The sequence below is a fragment of the Cynara cardunculus genome (genome assembly GCF_001531365.2).
Source record: "Cynara cardunculus var. scolymus isolate 2C chromosome LG 12, CcrdV1, whole genome shotgun sequence".
In the NCBI taxonomy this organism is placed as follows: domain Eukaryota; kingdom Viridiplantae; phylum Streptophyta; class Magnoliopsida; order Asterales; family Asteraceae; genus Cynara; species Cynara cardunculus.
Window position 1 is genome coordinate 25,291,078 of NC_037539.1, and position 13,392 is coordinate 25,304,469.

The window sequence follows — 13,392 nt, forward strand, 5'->3', positions numbered from 1 at the left end:
TTAAAGATTTTAAAGGTGAGTGATTAAATGCTTTAAAATTTCATAATTGATTGTGTTAGGAATTTATCACTTGGTTGGCATATAAATCGGACAAAAGGTGACCGGATTTAAGTAAATTGGACAAAGGCTGACCGGATTAGACATAAACCGGACATAGTCTCAACCGGTTTAAGGGTATTCCGACTAATGTATTAGCCGGTTTATGTGTTGAGCGATTTATGAACTTTGAATTTATGTTAAGTGTTTTAACCGAAGAAGTATGAATACGATCAAAGGGTGACCGGTTTATTTATAAATCGATTAAGATCTTATGTTGTGTTGACCGGTTTAGTGGTAAATCGAACAAGGCATTGGGCGATTTGGTGTCCGGATTAGCAAACCGGACGATGAATAGTGTTGTCTGGATTTGATAATCGGACAAGTTGCAGTATTGTCCGGACTTGGTAAACCGGCCAAGGCTTGACCGGAGATGAAGTCCGCCCAAGTCTATATTGACCGGAGATGAAGTCCGGCCAAGTCTGTATTGACCGGATTTGTGCATTGACTTATGTATTATTTATACAATTGTCATTTTTAATATATTTGTAAAAAGAATGGGAATTTTGATAAAAATGATTTTGAACTAATGATATTCCATTAGAACATTTATGACTGCGGTCTGTCTGTTCTAATTGGAATTGTTTTGTAAAAGTTTTGATGAGGAAATAAGGGATGCATATCAAGGAGAGGTGTACCATGGGATAAGGGTGGCATATCAAGGAGAGGTGTACCTTTGAATATAAGGGTGGCATATTTCTGTGTAATGTATAATATAACTCTTACTATTATATCCTATAAGATTACTGTGATTTGGAATCTTTATTTTTTTGTGATTTAAGAATTTAGAATTAGAGTTCTTATTGGAAATCATAGTCTGGATGTTATTGAGGAGGAAATAAGAGGTTTGGCCTAAAGCTTTAAATAAACCTTGTGTTAATTGAAAAGGTTTAAAAGTGGCATTATGAGAAACCAGTTTGAGTTTTAGATATGTTAATTGAAAGTTGGATGCTCGGCTAGAGTGGAAAAGTACTGGTAATTATGTTCTTACTTGTTTATATATTTGTTATATATATGAAAAGATGTTTTACATAAAGATTTGGTGATTCTTACCCTGCAATAACATAAAAAGGGTAACTCACTAGACCTTTCGGTCTAACCCTCGTTTTGTGATTTTAAATATGTATTGTAGAAAGTGCAGACGGTAAGGGGAAGGGAAAAATGTGATAATTCCCTATATGCATATCTACATGAAGATTTGACTATGCTATGTATAGTTTTGTTAGAAGAATGTGGAATAGTACAAGAATTGTATTTTGAATTTTTGGACCATGTATTCAGTACTGGTAGATTCTTGTACTAAGGGACTTATGTGGTGTATAAACATGTATTTATTGTATATGAAGTATATGTTACATGCAATGTGTGGATTGAGGTGTTACAGTTAACATAGTTAATACCAATTATCGGGTTAAACAAATGAATGAGTCCCTATATATATATATATATATATATATATATATATATATGGACAACTTAAGGAAAAATGTGTAATAATGAAAAACCGAAAAAACCACGAAAAAATGGATGAAAAAGTATATCAATATGGATGTCAAATTAATAAGAAAATTATGATCGTTTTTTGTGTAATTCATTTCGCTCGAATTTTGTTTATTTTTTGTCTTTTTAGAATTAAAAACAACGAAGGTGACTTTTTTTAATTTAAAAAATATTGTTGTAATCGTCCATTTAATCTATCCATTAGATCATCTAATCTGACGGCTGATAAGGTGTTTTCTAGTTTTTAATTTATTTAGAGTTCTTTCATGAGGTCTGAACCTCCCTATATATCAATACTACCTTATAATATATTTACATCTAAACTCTTAATTATGATCCACCAAGCATAATACATAACTCTTTTATGCAACTATGAATTACAAGTTTATATGCATAAGGTACAAGTTATTAATACATAGTTTTTCATACAGATGCTTTTAACTAACCACCACCAAATTTAGGATAAATCTGAGTTTTCCTTATGAGTTTCATAGTTCCTTCTTCTTATTTCCATCTATGATGATTCTTACGTTCAACTTATGGATGCATTCTTTAAATAATATTATAACGTTCCACTTCCCAACATGGTTATTCTGTTAGACCCTATATCTATGATTGTAAAAGTATTGTGATCCCAGATTCAAGTCTTAAACAATCAATCCAATACAATTAATCAAGAACACAGATTGAAGATGAAACAGTGAACATGTCATTCATAAACTTGAGTACAAAGTGTTCTTAATCACACAGATTCTCTCAACAGTATCTCTCTCACAAATGTGTACGTATGAAATATTCTGTGTTGCTCTAATTACCAACCAGCAACTAACACTTTCTATTTATAGCAACAACTAATTCAAAAGAAACATACTACCATTACAAAGCAACTGAAACAATTTTAAGCACGAGATTTGAATACAACATTTTGGCCCAACAATCGCCCCCTTTGGATTCAAGTCCAAAACAACAAATTCTTCAGATCTTTAAGCTTTCAGCTTTAACAGTAACGATCTTCAGAATTCATTCTAGATAATAATTTGAAATCTTCTTTCTTTGAAATCTTTCATCAATCTTCAGAAATGATACAAACTCCCCCTATCTTTGACAATCTTCACTCTTTAACAAACTTTAAACAACCTCTCCCAAACATTAACAATCTCCCCAATCTTTAATCAACAATTGAAAATTTTCAGCCCCCCTTGAACTTGACAAATATAATTCTTTTCAACATCTCTCCTTTAAACAAGATACAAAAAGCTTTTGAGCAATCTCCCCCCTTTTCTTTTAGACAATATGATCTTCACATTCACCCCCTCCCCCCCCCTGATCATTGCAGTACAATAATCTTCAGAATTATCTTTACTCCTTCAAAACTTAGATAACTTCCCCAATATTCAGAAATGACTCAGGAAGATTCATTGATTTCTATGACTACTCCTCCATTCATTTTTATCCATTATTATCTCCCCCTTATGATGATAATGAGGAACATTAACTTCATACTTTGAAATGAATGATTTTGAAAGAATACCGTCAATTCATAGAAATTTAAGCAAATGTTCACAAATCCGCTTAATTAATCGTTTTAGATTAAGAAGTTTTGGGAAAGAACCAAATTCAACTAATGAACCTGTTTTCAATCTTTATAAAAAGATTGACCTGTGAATATAAAATATATATTCAATACAACGAATGTACTTCATATATGAAACTTTTTAATGTTCATCTCACCAGGACTTCAATTCAATCATTGATAACTTTAAAAAAACGTACCCATGAATGTTATGATAGAATAACATATATTCTATAAAATTTGTGCAGTGTAGAAATGATAAAGCAACAAATGCTTCAATTTAAGCTCAAAAAGATAAACAATATGGACTACACAAATTTATCAGAGTCGATTACTGATAAAAAAGATTTGAAGGGGAGGACATATATCCTTCTTTTTCAATATCAGTTAACTCCAAATGAGAAACCGATAGATAATGAGCTACGTGCCCCAAGTGTTAATGAAACACTTATCTTTTAAGAGATAAATGAGTAGTTAGTGGGGTTATAATCAAGAGTTGGCCTGAGTTTTGCCTTTTTTTCAATATTAGTCTCGAAAGATTTGAGAATTAATAGATTTTGCGGTTTTCTCGGATTATAATGGATGGATCAAGATTCTGATATTCTTTTAATCCTGGATGCAACTCTCATCAATTCTATTAAGCTCACTTCAACTATCCCTCTCTTTTTCATTTTTAATCTCAGCACACAAACCCATATGCAGTTAAGCTCACTCAATATGGTTGACCTCTTCAGTAAGGCTATCGGTTCTAATAGACCGTAGAGGTATTTCTGATAAGCACTCAGTCCCTCCTAAGATTTTACAGATAAGCACAATGAAAAATGTGTTCAATTTAAGCTCAATTGATCACAAGAGTTTGATCAAAAAGAATATTGCAATTCAGCACATGAAAAATATTCAAGGAGTGATTCAAAAATTATTCATAATCTGATTTTTGAATATAGAGAGAAATGAACGAAGATTTGTAAGAACAAAATTACAGATTAGTAATTTAAAGAATTAAGAAATGTTTAACAATCAAAGAATCAACAATTATCAATCGAAGAATGATACTCAATGAGTTCTGAAAAACAAAGTCGATTACTAATGAACGTATTATCACCGAAAATATTTTGCATTTTAGAGACGTAATAATAATAATTTGAAGAACAGATGAATCAAGTATTGACTCGAAGAAATATCTGATTAGAAAAAGTACTCATTTCAAACAGAAAATTAAAATGAAAAACATTTAAAGTCACACTTCTTAGAATGATAAAATCATTTTGAGTTCAAAGAAGTGGTTTGAACATTTAGAAAACATTTTATATACACAGAAGTTGTCCTTCTATGCATATGAATAGTAAGATTAGAATGATATACTTGAGAATGACGTTAGATCAGATATATTGTGATGTGCCCCCCTTTGAGAATACAACTCATAATCTCAAACAAGTGGTTAGAATATGACAGTTAAGAACATTAAGATCAGAATCAAAGTTAGATATACACACATGCTCAAACTCAAACTCCCCCTTAACAGATGGATCAAATCTTCATATAGACGGATTTAGTATCCCAAACTTGCTTACTAAAAATGAAAACCTTTTCTCATCGAGAGGTTTTATAAAAATATCATCAAGATGGAAATCTGTTTGTACAAAATGCATTTCAATTGATCCTTTTTCAATGTTATCCTTGATAAAGTGATACCTGATATCTATGTGTTTGGTCTTAGAGTGTTGAACTGAATTAATAGTTATTGTAATTGTGCTCTTGGATTCAAAGTTGATAGGGACTTTATTGAAAGTGTATCTGTAGTCTTGGATTTGTGTCTTCATCCACAAAACTTGTGAACAACAATTGGCTGCTGCGACATATTCTGTCTCTGCAGTAGAAGTTGAAATACAGTACTGTTTCTTTGAAATTCAACTGACTAGTTTGTCGTATAGGAACTAACATGATCCAAAAGTGCTCTTTCTATCCAGTTTACAACATGCGTGGTCAGAATCTGTAAAAGCAATTAGCTCAAAACCAAAATCTTTCGGATACCAAAGGCCCAAATTTTGTATGCCTGTAAGATATATTAGGATTCTTTTATCCGTAGCAAGGTGTGACTCTTTTGGATTAGCCTGATATCTTGCACAAAAGCATGTTACAAACATTATATCTGGTCTACTTGACGTAAGCATAATAAAGATCCAATCATGGCACAATAATTTTGTTGATTAACATATTTTCCAAATAAATTTGCATCTAATAAAGTTCCAGTAGCCATGTGAGTCTTTATTGAAGAACATTCAAACATATTAAACTTTTTCAAAATATCTTTAACATATTTAGATTGATTTATGAATATGCCATTGGGGAGTTGTTTTACTACAAGACCAAGAAAGAAATTTAACTCACCAATCATACTCATTTGAAATTTTGATTGCATGATGTATGAAAAGTTCTTGCAAAACCTAGGATTTGTAGAACCAAAAATAATGTCGTCAAAATAAATTTGTATCAAGATCAGATGCTTACCTTGCTTTTTCAGAAATAACAAAGTATCTATCGTACCTTTCTTGAAACCATATTTGAGTAGGAATTGAGTTAAGGTATCATACCATGCCCTAGGTGCTTGTTTTAAACCATAAAGCATCTTGTCTAGGACATATACATGATCTGGATTTTGAGGATCAACAAAGCCTTTTGGATGAATCATGTAAACCTCTTCATGAAGAATACCGTTTAGAAATGCTGATTTGACATCCATTTGGTAAATCTTGAAGTTCTTGTGAGCAACATATGCCAAAAATATTCTGATGGCTTCAATGCAAATAACCGGAGCAAAGGTTTCGTCATAATTTATTCCTTCTTGTTGACAGTACCCTTTGGCAACCAATCGCGCTTTGTTTCTCACCATAATTCCCATTTCGTCTAAATTGTTTTGGTAGACACATTTTGTACCAATGATTGGTTTATTCTTTGGTCTCGGTACAAGTCTCAAAACTTGGTTTTATTCAAATTCTCAAAGTTCATCTTGCATAACATTAATCCAAATAGGATCTTGCAATGCCTCAGATGGCTTATTTGGCTCTATAGCACTGAGAAAGTATACGAACAGAAACTCGTTTGCGGTAGCAGATCGTGTTTGCACTCTTGAAGTCACATTACCAATGACTTGTGTCTGGGGATGATCTTTTGTCCATTTGTGAGTTCAAGGTAAGGGTTGAACATCAATTAAGTTGTTCTGATCATCATACTCGTCGATTACGGCTTGAATTTCTGTCTCAATTTCAGCTTGTATCTTAAAGTGTTCAGCTTCGTCAGCAAGTAAAGAAGACTCAGATTGATCAACATCGGGTTGAACAATCTCAAATTGAGTCCGTGCCTCAGCTTGAACAAGATCAAATTCAGTATCTTCAACAATTTTAGGATGAACAACCAGCTTCAGATGCTCTAGAGAGTTGTGTAACTTGTGGAATCGGGACCACTAGTTCATTCACTTTGGATAGATCAAATATTTCAAAATCTGTAGGAATATCCCAAGTTAAATCAAATGCATCTTTAAACAATCAATCTAAATTTTATCTAACAGTAGAGTCAGAATTCATTGTCGTGTTAGTGTAGAAGCTAGCAGTTGTAGATTGAGTCCTAAACCGTGTTGTTCAGAAGTCGACAATTCATCAAATCAAACATTTATGTTTACAATGACAATATTTGTCTGTTTGATGTAGATTCGGAAGGCTTTTGACTTGAGATAATATCAAATGAAGTAGCCTTCTTTTGCCTTTTTATCAAACTTCCCGAGATTGTCTCGATCATTAAGCACAAAGCATTTGTTCCAAAAATATGAAAGAATTTAACGTTAGGCTTGTGATTTTAATAAACTCATAAGTAGTTTTATGAAATCTTTTGACAATGATCATTTTATTTTGCGTGAAGCATGCAGTAGAGACGGCTTCAGTCCACAGATACAGAGGTAAGCCAGAATATGCTAGCATTGTACGAGCAGCTTCAACCAAAGTCCAATTTCTTTTTTTAACAACTCCATTTTGTTGCGGCATTCGAACAACACAAAGTTATGAGAAATCCAAACAGAGTTAAGAAAACTTTGAAGGGTCTCATTCGTAAATTTAGTGACGTTGTCACTTCGAATCTTTTGAACTGGAAGTTGTAGAAGAACATGAATGTGCTTGATGAATGCGATAATCAACTCCGGCGCATCAGACTTGGCTTTAAGAAACTCTAGCCACGTATATCTGGAATATTCATCGACCATCACCAAAATATACTTTTTGCCACCCAAATATTGAGTCCGCATTGGTCTACACAGATCCATGTGAATCACTTCAAGAGGAGATTTACAAGATGAAACAGATTTAGCTTTATGAGAACTTCTTGTAATCTTTCCCATTTCACATGCAGAACAAAGAGAATTCTTATCAAATCTGAGTTCTGGTAGACCAATCACAAGATTACTGCTTACAAGCTTGTTGATATCCTTGAAGTTTTGATGGGATAATATGTGATGCCATGTCTAACTGTCTTTATTTGTTGTTTTAGAGATTAAGCAGATAGGCCGAGAAGCAGTCAGAGTTGGAAAATTTACAACATACAGATTAACGTATCGTTCAGCATGAATAACTTCCATCCCTTCAGAATCAACTATGGCACAACCATTAATGAAATCCATTGTCACAAAAATGGCTATATACTAAAAAGATTATGCTCCAATCCTTCGACATAAATGACCTTCTTGATCGTAACTGTGCCATTTGACAATGTGTCATATCTTTTTACAAAACCTTTCTCTTTATTCCCAAATGGGACTGTTCCGCCAGAATTTTCTTTAAACTCACTTAGAAAGTGCACATGTCATGTCATGTATCTGGAGCATCCGGAGTCTATATACCACACATGACAGTCCTACAAAAACAATCACAAAGATTTAGGTACTCATTTCCAAATGGGTCCAGGTGGATTAGAAATAACATTTGAAGATATTTATTTAATGTGCCATTCATATTTAGCCTTAGGAACCCACTTCCAAACAAATTTTATATTCACAAAATATGGTTCTTCCTTTTGAGCTTTTGAAATGTCTTTCTTTAAAGCACTTTTGTTTTTATAGACTGGAGGACCATTGAAAGCTTTTAACTTTAATGAAATGTCTGAGTTAGAGTCCTTTGATCTTAAAAACTTCTTACATTTAGTATTGACAACAAGAGAGTTTGAGCCACAGTAATTGCAATGTATATGATATTTAGCAACGAATAAAAGATCTGGATGAGAGAATTTTTTAACATTCTTCAAATCTGAATCCACATTACATTTTGATTTCAAAGGATTTCAATTGCAACTATCTTTATTGACATTAAAATTCTTTACAGAAGAAGAAATATTGGAAACTTCTTTAAATTTCTTCTGTGAAGATATCTTCTTGCAATCTTTGCCAATCTTGAGCAACTCTGTCATAGAAAAAGATTTTGAATTAGTAGAACGCTTGACAGATAAAGATTCAGTTTTACCATTTAGTACAAATTTGTCAGGTTTGGGAGAAGTCTTAAAAATATTTTGATTTTTTTACATTAAAAGACTTTCCTATTTCAAAAATACTATTAGAAAGATTTCTATTGTCAAGAACAGTGGATTTGGATTTAGAAACAATCTAAACATCTTTTAAAGTTTTATCAACTGAACTTGAAGATGTTTTAATTTCCTTCTCAAACTTAATGATTTTACTCATAATCTGAGTTCGGTCGTCAAAACAAGAACTCAATTCATTTTGAAGATCCGAAATATTTTCTAAGTTAAACGCATGCAGTTTGTCTCTACAAACCAGGCGCATGGTTAACTCTAAAATTTGTCTTTCAAAATCACTTGATTTAGTCAGAAATTCATTCTAAGAACTAAGATGCAATTCTTTTTCAACTTTAAGTTCTTCTTCAAGCTCTGCGAATTGTTTCTTTAAAACATATATTTTCGAATTAGAATCAAACTCAGGATTAGAATGCACAGTCCAATCTTGTTTAAAAATTTGTTCGGTCTTGTCAGAATCATATACCACCTCAGTTTCAGAATCTAAATCTGACTCGTTTAAAAGATTTTCAAAGATTTTAGGAGTCATAGTTTCAACAAATTCAGAAAGTTTTCAGATTTCTCAGAAGGTGTTTCAAAAACAGATGAAGTTTTATTTTGTAAAGATTCAGTGGGATACAACGATTCAAGCTCGGTATGTGAAAAAATAATTTCTCTTATCTCATAGCTTGAATTTAAATCATCGTATTTTTAACTCAACTAATTTAAAATTTGCTTTATCAAAATTTTCTTCATCAGTTTTATCAGTATCACTTTTGTTAAAAATAAGTGATTCTGATTTGACAAATATTTCCCGAACAAACGGAATGACAAATTTAGCTGACCCCCATTGATCAAAATCATATAAAGACTTCGGGGCCTTTTTCAAAGTATCCTTTTCCTGAAAACCTAAACCCATTTGCGGATAAAAAAATCTTTTATCTTTGGGTTTATTGGTTAAAATCTTCAGAGTTTGTACAGATTAGTCTCTTTTAAAATTTATATCTTCCAACTGTTTGACTTTGTCATAAAGATTTCCTCTTCTATAAAAATCTTGTCAAACTTTAATTGAATATTATCCCTTTCGCACTCTACTTCACTAAATTTCTTTTTAAGCAATTGAAAATTATTTTCAATTTTAGTCTTTTTAGATCTCAGGATTTCCTGCTATTCTTTCAAACCTTCACTAAGACACTTGTAACCACAACTTTCTTCTCTGAATTTAAGCATTAAAGCTCTTTCACCTTTTAGTCTTTCTTTTAATATTTTAAATTCAACATTCACATTTTCAATTTCTTTCATTAGTTCTACATTCAAAGAATATTGTACCTCAGATTCATTGTCAGATGATGAGCTTTCTACCCCAGTGTTTGCCATTAAGCATATATTAACTTGTGTAAAGTGTGTCGCTTCACCATCTGATGAATCTATCAGCCAACTCTGTTCATCAACTACCAAGGCTTTGTTGTCCTTAAGGGCTTTTGCAAGATGAGCCTTCTTGAGATAATAATTGGAATCCTTGAACTTTTTGAAACGACAGTCCTTGATAAAAATGGCCATGCTTCACACAGTTGAAACATCTGCTTTCTTCAACCTTTGTCTCCTTCTTGTCTCTGGCTTTAGTAGCCTTCTCTTGCGACTTCCTTCCCTTTGCTCTTATCATACTTTACAATTTTTTTCTTTCCAAATCTCTTCTGAAACTTCTTGGTCAGCAAGGAAAGTTTCTTGGAAAACTCACGAATGTCGTCATCAGAATCTGCAGAGGAATCTTTAGTTGATTCACTTTCTAACTGTTCTGACAATTTTGTCTTCAAAGACTTTGAGTTTTTAGCTTCAGTTCTGCTCTTCCCTTGCTTCCTAGAAAGCAGAGCCAAGGAGTCAGTAACCTTCTTCTTTTCATTCACTAATTCTCTCACAGTCTCCTCTTGTTCAAACAAGATACTATACAAATCATGAATGTCTTCTTCAGATATATTCTTATTCATCTGCAAATTCACTGCGAGAGTATTCCATTCTGACTTCAGATTCTTCAGAAACTTATAATTGATCTCATACATGGATTTCTAAATTCCATTTCTTCTCAAATCATTCAGAATCACATTGAACCTATTGTAGGATTCAATGACTGATTCGTTCTCTCTAACCCTGAACCCTTCATAAGCACTAATACACTGGTTCATCCTAGTTAGGACAAATTTTTCATTACCAAGCATATGCTTTTCAAGCCCATCCCAAAGTTCTTTTGCAGATCCGTAATTATCTATTCTATTGAACAGTTCATTCGGAATTGCCATGAGCATGTTAGTCAATGCTTTCTTATCAATCAAGACTTTTTGCTTTTTTTAGTTTTAGTAAGATACTAATGATCTTTCTTTCTTTTTGACGTAGGAATAACAATGCCTTCAGTAGTTGTCTATTCAGGTATATCCATGTAACTAATGTAAGGTCCATTCGTGATGAATTGCATCAACTTTTCATCTTTATTTTCAAGAAAATGAATCATCCGAACTTTCCATTGCAAATATTCGCCAATAGCAAGAACCAGATGCTTGAAATCTGAACCAATAATCAACATGTCTTTAGACATTTTTGCAAAGAATAGACTTGAATTTGATCTTTTCAGAAAAAAAACTACGACTGGATTTGAAAATCGCAAAGAAATTCTTGACACTTAACAAAATTCCAAACATATTTCTTATCTCTCACAACACGACAAACAAGATATCGGACAATGAAAAGATAGCTTATTGGACAACAAGTTGAGGTTATCGGACAAAGCTTGTTATCGGACAAAGCTTATCATCGCTCAACATAAATGGTTACCGGACAACAAAGAAATGACTTGTATGATTATCAATTATAAACGATTAAGCAAGAAATACGAACACAAAGTGTGCGGTGAACAAAAGTTATCGTACAATCTTTGTGCAGGAGAGATATTGCACAAGCTCTCAAGCGATGAAAAGGGTTATTGAACACCTCTTTAATTGATAAGGTTCTTTATCAAACGATACTTCAGGCAATAATGCTCAAAAACCGATTAATAACGCAATAATGCTCAAAAACTGGTTTAAAACTTGTTTAAAATCAAAGTGTGCGATTTAAACAATCCGGCTGGTAAGTCTAAGTAACTTGAACGGATTTGTGACCGATTTACATAATCCGACTGGTAAGTCGTTAAAGGTTTGTGCGATTTAATGAACGATTTAATCAATCCGCTTGGTAAGACTTGATAAATTTGTCTACTTGAGCGATTTATATCTTTGATCGTATATTTCTTGGTGATTGAACGGATGTTGATTTTGATCGATTTATTTTGTTGACTTTTCATCGATTTATTTTTAAAAGGACTTATACGTATTTTGACTTGTTGACTTAGTTGACCATTGACTTATTGACTTGTTGACTTTTTACGTTCCGATCTTCATTTTGGAATTTTGACTAAGTGTTGAAAACCTCCAATTTGAGATTTTTAAATCAAATTGATTTTTGTGCTTTATCCGTATTTGATTTTGCATAATCCGTGTGATTTGTGAATTCTTTGTTAAAATCTGGTTAAGTATTTGAGTGATATAATTTTGCTTGTTGTCCGGACTTCTAATCCGAATAACTTGTTGTATATTCTATCTTGTTGACCGCACTTTCAATCCGGATAAACTTGACCGGATTACTAATTCGGATAAGTGTGTGTGCATAATTTGTACTAAGTGTTGAATGAGTGCAAAATTTTGTTTACATATTATCAGATATATTTTTGTAAACTAATTCTTTAATTCAAACTTTGAACTGCAGTTGATCCTAATTCATACAATTTGATACGATGAGTTCACGAGAAGCAATGGCTATTGGTACTAATACCAAGCCACCTATTCTGTTTCGTGGTGACTATAGAGACAGATTCCTGATTTTTATTGAGAGAATGAAAGAAGGAGATCTAATCATAAAATCTTTAATGGAAGGTCCTGCTGAATTCTTCATAGAGGTTGAAGCTGATGTAATAGTAGGCTTACCTGCACAGAAAATTCCTAAACTGAAGCATCAATATTCATCTGAAGAAAAGGAGAGAGCTCATGCTGATGTGTTGTGCAAATTTTATATGTTGCAAGCACTGACTAATGATATCTACACAAGTATTGACAGTCATAAATCATCAGGTCACAGCATGTGGGTTCAAATCGAAAAGATAATGATGGGTTCGAAWRKRGGAACTCAACTGAAAATCACTAATTGTATTTCAGCATACGAAGAATTCAAGACTAAAGAAGGTGAAAGTCTTGATGATGTTTACCACAGGCTTGCCAGACTGCTAAATGAACTGACAAAGAATGGAATTTCTAAAACGACAATAGAGATTAATGTTAAGTTTCTTAACAATCTCCAGTCAGAGTGGAAACCATTTGCCAATCATATCAGATTCAATAAATAGTTATCTGATATTGATTTTCATAAAATTTATGAAACTTTGAAACAAAACGAGCAAGATGTTTTGGAAATCCGAAATGCTAAGAAGAAAGAAAAGAAAGTTGCTGATCCTTTGGCTCTTGTATCTGAGAGAAAGGAGAAGAAATCTAAAAGCAGATCTGGAAAGCAAGTGAAGGAAGTTTATAATATCCGTGTTTCGTTAACTCGTACAAATTGGGTTAAGAGAATTTTGGTAGAATTATGCATAATATATT